This window comes from Tubulanus polymorphus, chromosome 9 (assembly GCF_964204645.1).
Source record: "Tubulanus polymorphus chromosome 9, tnTubPoly1.2, whole genome shotgun sequence".
Lineage (NCBI taxonomy): Eukaryota > Metazoa > Nemertea > Palaeonemertea > Tubulaniformes > Tubulanidae > Tubulanus > Tubulanus polymorphus.
In genome coordinates, this window is record NC_134033.1 from 7,560,785 (window position 1) to 7,567,531 (window position 6,747).

At 43.6% G+C, this 6,747-nt stretch overlaps 1 protein-coding gene across 2 annotated transcripts in view; it reads right to left on the minus strand.

Annotated features, from left to right (window-relative positions):
- Positions 1–847, minus strand: part of LOC141911323 (ras-related C3 botulinum toxin substrate 1-like) — a 40,725-nt gene extending 39,878 nt beyond the window's left edge. Inside the window, exon 1 of one of the 2 annotated variants that reach the window (XM_074802321.1) lies at positions 718–847. The gene's annotated coding sequence lies outside the window, so the exon portion shown is untranslated. Of the gene's footprint in view, positions 1–704 lie in introns of both variants that reach the window. The other variant, XM_074802320.1, reaches the window with a different exon arrangement.
- Positions 848–6,747: the final 5,900 nt, after the last annotated feature.

Genomic DNA, 6,747 nt, shown 5'->3' on the forward strand with positions numbered 1-6,747 from the left:
CGTCTGGTTCAATAATCGTGACGATCTCGAGACAAAAGCCGGTAATCCAGGCTAAAATGTACTTTCTAGTGTAGATACCATAAAATAAAGCAGTGTACCGAACATCCTCGCTTGCCAGGGGTCCGGTATCGCTCCCGAACTCGCTTCCACCAGCCCCCTGGCCTCACGAAGCGTGATTTCATTACTGGCGCTGTTGCGCATGACGTCATATATCAACACGTCACAATACTTCCGCGTTCGCTACGTGTTCGCTGATTGGTCCATTTAGCCTACCGGGAAATTCCATAGATGCCTAATGTCGTTTGTAACAAGCACTGTGATTGGCCCGACCTGATTCTGGTCGGCTAGTAGCCTAACGACTCCAACGACTCGTGAGGTCAAGGGGCTTTAGCAGAGTGGGTTTGAATCCCTTGACGGGTGAAGATGTGTACTGAATTGCTGATGACATTTTGGGTCTGAATCAGTGATATTTAATGTAATTGATTGAACCATTTACGAGAGGTGCGGAACTGCACTTTTACCTGTGTTCGGTTATGAGTTCCGACCACTAGTAGACTAGCTACGAAAACCGAAGTTCGGCCAGACAGTCACAACGTCAACGTCGCCGTAGCGTAATCGTAGTAAATGAAATAACGGCCACACTAGAAATCAGTTTCGGGTTCAAGTTTTTTCTGTAATCTATCAATTTGAAGAACAAAACGTACCTCCTCGTTTTACCTAAACATCTAAAGATCCCAGTGGTCTATCATCAAAAGCAATCGAAGAGGTTTCAACAGTTGAAATCGATGAATATTGGCGACATTTTTTCATATATTTCGACCTCTCCCATCAGCGCCGCCATATTGGTTATTCTCTGACGTCATTACTGTCAATGACCAATCAACGAGGCGTATATGATACTATTTTTAGTAATGAATATTTCGGGGAAGCCCCGGAAGTGAGTGGGATGCATTGAACTTAAGCATATTTGGTGGACTTCCAAGATTATGTGAAAAACTACGGTCTAAGCTTCTTTAGGGATAGAAAAGAAATTTCCAAACCGATTTTTCGCACCTACTAAATCAGACCGGAGCCGACTGGAACAAACCGGAGCCGACCCGAAAACGTCCTCTAGTAGATTGGTCGCCTGTGATATTGTAAAGTCTTTTAGAGCTTACTTTTAATTCCAAATAGGCCTAGCACTATAATCAATAATCATGTCCTAAAATGCATTTCAGTAGGCCCAGCAAAAGAAAGCGAAGTGACTAAATTTATAAAATCTTAACCTTATTTTTTATATATTTTCAGATGAAAGGAAGCAAGAGAATTTTAAAAACCAATCAACAGACGAAATTGGAAAAGCTGCAACGAGTAGCTGGTCAAACCAACTTTGATTTTGTAAACGCCTAATTAATTTACCCTTACAACAATTAGATTAACAGACACATTTTGAATCTGCATTGATAATCGAAAATTCTAATAACTGTGTAAATCTTAATAATAATTTTTCTCACCACAATTAACTTATATCCAAATTCCATAATTGCAAATTGGTTTAATTCAACACAAGATTTGTCCCTTTGATCCTCTGTTCCATTCTTATGTTATCTCACTCTATTACTTGTAGTCATTCAACTTGTATTCAATTTGTTTTGATTTTAGTATCCCCTAGATTGTCTCTATAATAATATTTTTAAGATTTACACGTATCATTAATTAGTTTGCTCTTCTTTAGCTTTTAACTTTTTCTTAGATTTTTGTATCATTTCTGATTACTTTGTCTCAAAAGAATATTGAAATATTGAATAAACTACTTCCTCAAAGAAAGATTTTATGACTAATTGTATTATCTTTTCGTTATTATTGTAGGATTCTTTTTATATTACTCTTTATCCATCGACACCGGCGTTGGCCTTAAAACTTTGCCCATTGAGATTGACTTAGGAAAACAAACGAAAGTTACACTTCATATCCTCCCTATCTGGATACCTGTTGTCGCAATCTAGTGCCAACAACATTGCTTCTTGTAAACCATACTTGATAAAAATATAAACCCGATTACTCTTAAATCCACAATTTCGAAAAATAAACACCATTATATTCGGCCTACAGTACAGCTAAACTGCTGAGCTTGCCTGACTTCCGGGTTCATCAGTGCTCGAGTGTGACCTCGATTCATCGACAGTAACTAAAAATAGATCAGGTGCGCTGCGCTATTCTCCGCCACCTCTATCTTCAATTAGAGACCGGCCAAAGCTCAAACCCGATGCGCCGTATGAGCTCGATGCTTATGCCATATTCTTGCGCGAGTGTCAGTTCGCTATAAATGTAATCGAAGCGTTGGCGACATTGGAGTATCCAGAGAATCTCCACCAACTCGTTATGAAATTACCAAATAGGCTACATGATAGATGGCGCGGTATTGCATACGAAATACGAGAAAAGGGTGGCAAAGTCCGATTTTGTCACCTCGTTAATTTTGTTCATAAGGAAGCGCAAAAGATGAATGATCCTGTGACGTCCAACTGATTAAACACGGACAATAGAGTTAGACAATACTACAAAGTCTCTTTATTCAGCCACGTAACTACATCCGGCCTACACTAGGTTACATAAACAACCTAACACTTATACACTGACGTATGACACTACAACCCCTCCTTTTACCAGATTTTGAATGAACTTACAAAACTAAAAACCTATAATACGAATAATTTGTATTTCCCGTTAACCACAAGTAACACCAGTCTAATCAAACTATATGGACATAAAATCAAAAACTACAAGTATCTAAATTAAACATTATTAAGTCCAAACACCGTTCTAGTGACTAAACTACTCCCGTAACCCAACTATCGATAAACTTATAACTTGACTTAGGGTCCTACTAATTGGAACTTCATATAAGCAAATATCAAACTCAGACATCATCCAAAATTCCGTTAACTAATTGAGATACAGCTGCTACGAATTAATTCATCACTACACGTAATCTTTAAATCTAGCCGGTACGCGTACGTTTCGACCTGATCTCGTTTGTACCGGTTGATCGTCAGCTGGCAACTCCGAATCGAGCAAGCCAGAATCGGTGACTATACCGTCGGGCCTGGACTCGATGTCAGAATCGGAATTAGATTTCTCGTCAGCATCATCCGCCTCTACGAATTTCTTTAGGTGAGCGGGATTTCTGACGTACTGGTTACCGCTCTCAGATTGAACCGTTACGCCTTTATCGTCCCTGCTAACTACTACTAAGGTCTTATCCGCGTTACGCGTAGACAGTTTATTCTCTTTTCTCTGTTCGATCAATACGCGATCACCAAATTTCAGATCGCTTGGTTTAGCTCGACGACGCGTATCTGCGTAATCTTTGCCTTTTTGTCTCTCCTCCCTTATCGCGATCTCTGACGGCCTGATCTGAGACATATTCTCGATCGCCGAACTCAGGCAATTTCGTATGGATTTCCCGGCCAAACATAATCTTGGACGGCGATACACCGGTCGTTTCTCGCGGAGTGGAGTGGTAAGCTAATAAGAACTTATACAGTTCTCCCTGCCAGTCCTTGCCCTCCGCTTGCGCAATCCGCATGCTCTTTAGTAATGTCCTATTTTGCCGTTCTATCTCCCCATTAGCCTGTGGCCAGATGGGGGGGGGGGGTGGCTTAACCTGTGCTCGATATTATTCTCGGCCAGGTAATGTTCGAATTCTTCCGAGATGAATTGTTCATCTCCCGTTGTCAGTTTTCAGCGACCTTGGTAACCCAAATGCTGCGAATATCTTATCTAAACAACGTATTATCTCGCGGGACCTATATCGGCTATAATAATCGATAATTGCCAATACGTATTCCCCTCCCGGCATCGGACCAAGGAGGTCTGCGGCGGTATCCTGCCACGGCCCAGCCGGCAGCTCGTACCTTTTCATCGGTTCCGGTCTAGACGGCAGACTAACAAGTTGGCAACCCCGGCATGGGTTCACAACTTTCTCTGCATCACGATCTATGCCCGGCCACCATACTTTCGCTCTCAACCGACGCTTCGTTTTCACGATTCCTTGATGGCCCTCACGACACGTTTCAGTAGTGATTCGGGGATAACGATACGGCAGCCCCGTAAGATCATGTTATCGACAGCGCAAAGTTCAGCCCGAACGTTCTTATACCCCGGCGGACAGTCGTGCCACTTATCCGTCTCGATGCACTCTCTGACGATTCGTAGCTTCTCGTCAGACTCAGATGCTCTGCCGATCTCTGAAACCTTCAGCGCGAATGGCGTAGCGTGAGCTACGATGAACCGCACATACTCCTCGCCCATATTGTCGTCGTTTCCGTCCGACGGATTAATTAGCCGCGACAGCGCGTCTGCGGCCATTTCTTTACCGGGAATATGCTTGACGGTGAAGTCATAGGGTTGCAAACGTAATACCCACCTCTCAATCCGCGCGCATGGTTTAGACCTTGGCGAATAAATGAAAGTCAGAGGTTTATGATCCGTAACGATATCGAACCGTATACCGTAAAGAAACGTGTGGAATCTCTCACATGCCCACACGATTCCCAGCGCCTCTCTCTCCGTTTGCGAATAACGCCTCTCAACCTGAGATAGGCTGCGATTTGCATAATACACGACGCGTTATACCTTGTCCTGCGTTTGCACTAACATTGCCCCCAGACCGACTGGGCTGGCGTCGACTATAATTTCAGTCGGGGCGCCCTTTTCGAAATACGCTAGTGTATCTGCTTTACCGAGCTCTAGTTTCAGCTTACCAAACGCACGGTCGTGTTCTTTACCCCAGTGGAACGATACGCCGTTTCGGGTGAGCTGTCTCAACGGATCCGCGATTGTCGACAAATTATTGATGAATCGACTACTGAAATTCACCAAGCCCAGGAAGCTCCGGACTTCAGATGCGGAATTCGGCTTCCTTGCCTCGAGAACAGCTTTCACGCGATCTTTTGTCGGAGATATACCATTGGCTCCGAGAATATGACCAACATACTCTATCTCAGGTAAACGTATGTGGCATTTCGGCAGATTCACAGTGAGTCCGTTTTTTTGCTAAAGTTTGCAGCACTTTGATAAGACGAGCGTCGTGCTCATCGTCCCCTTTCCCGTGAATAATCAAGTCATCTGAAATGTTCGCGACGCCCGGACAATCAGCAAGAACCTGCTTAACGACATGTTGGAAGAGTTCCGGGGCTGAACTTATACCGAACATAAGTCTTTTATAACGGAAAAGACCAAGATGACATGAAAACGTTGTTATACTGCGCGATTCCTCTTCAAGTTCTAACTGGTGAAATCCACTCTTCAGATCTATCTTACTAAAGACAGTACTACCTTTCATGCTCTGAATTACCTCGTCAACCGTCGGAATCGGGTGACGCTCACGTATGACGGCTGTGTTTGCTTGCCGCATATCTACACAGACGCGAACATCCCCCGACGGTTTCGGCGCAATTACAAGTGGAGAGACCCAGGGCGTCGGTCCTTCCACCTTTTCGATTATGTCTTCCTCAAGGAGCTGATTAATCTTTGTTTCTAATCTGTCACGCAAGGCGAATGGAATTCTCCGAGAATTCTGCGCTACCGGTTTGATATTCTCATCCACATTGATTTTAGCTTGGTAGCCCTTTAGTTTACCGACCCCCAAACAAATTTCAGGATATCGTTTCTCAATATCGCTTATCGTTATTAATTGTATTAATGCCCAATCCGACCTTGAGAACGCCCAGTTTCTCAGCAGTAGATTTTCCAATCAGCGATCTACCTTTACCGCTAATAACGAGGAACTCCCCCTCCACAGAACGGTCGCCAACTCCGAGGGTTGTGACGAATTTACCGACTGTAGATAACGGTTCTACTGAGCCGTATGGGTAGAGTTTTTTCGATACCCGCACCGCAGTGCAGCTGATTTTCTGTTTTTTCAAATAATTCTACGTATCAGAGTCAATCACATTCACGGTTGAACCCGAGTCAACCAACGCTCGTATAATTATACCGCCTACTTTTAAATCGATGACGCCATCGCGCATCTCGTGACGCAACGAAAACAAGCTCTCTCCGACTGTGAATGGATATTCGGCCTCGTCATCGGAATCTCCCGCCACTGCGTTTGTTTTGTTTCTGTGTCTCGGCTCCCGGCCACCAGTGAACTTACTCTTACAGCATTTTGCGAAGTGACCCACTTTTCCACATTTCTTGCAGGAAGCTGACTGAGCAGGACATGATTTATCTTTTGAAATATGTCCCTGTTTCCCGCAACGGTAACACGTAATATCTGTCTTCGCGCCAGAACGATAATTTCTACTGTAAACATTCGGCTTCGGTTTCCTCCTATCGACCTGATTAACCTCACTTCTCGGTTTAACTTCCTCCATCTGCCTAGACTGTATATCGACGGCTTCCATAGCTCTGGCTAGACTGAAAACAGTATTCAAATCGAGGGCTTCGCCTTTCTGAAGAAGTTTCCTTCGTAGCTGCGAGGACCTACATGATTCAACGACATGATCGCAAATCTGTTCCTCCTCGTCGGCAAGCTTACAGTTTTTCGCCTGATTGCGTAATCTGGCAACAAACTGGTCTACCGTTTCCGAACCCTCCTGTTTCAGGGAACGAAAAATGTGTCATGTAGGCCAACGATAACACGAAACGTTGTATGTTGATAGTAATGAAAGTAATAGTAATTCTGCTGAAGTTGAACCTGAAGTTATTTGGAAAAGACCTTTCTTATTCTATGATAAGGATAATATAAAAGATCATTTCTGC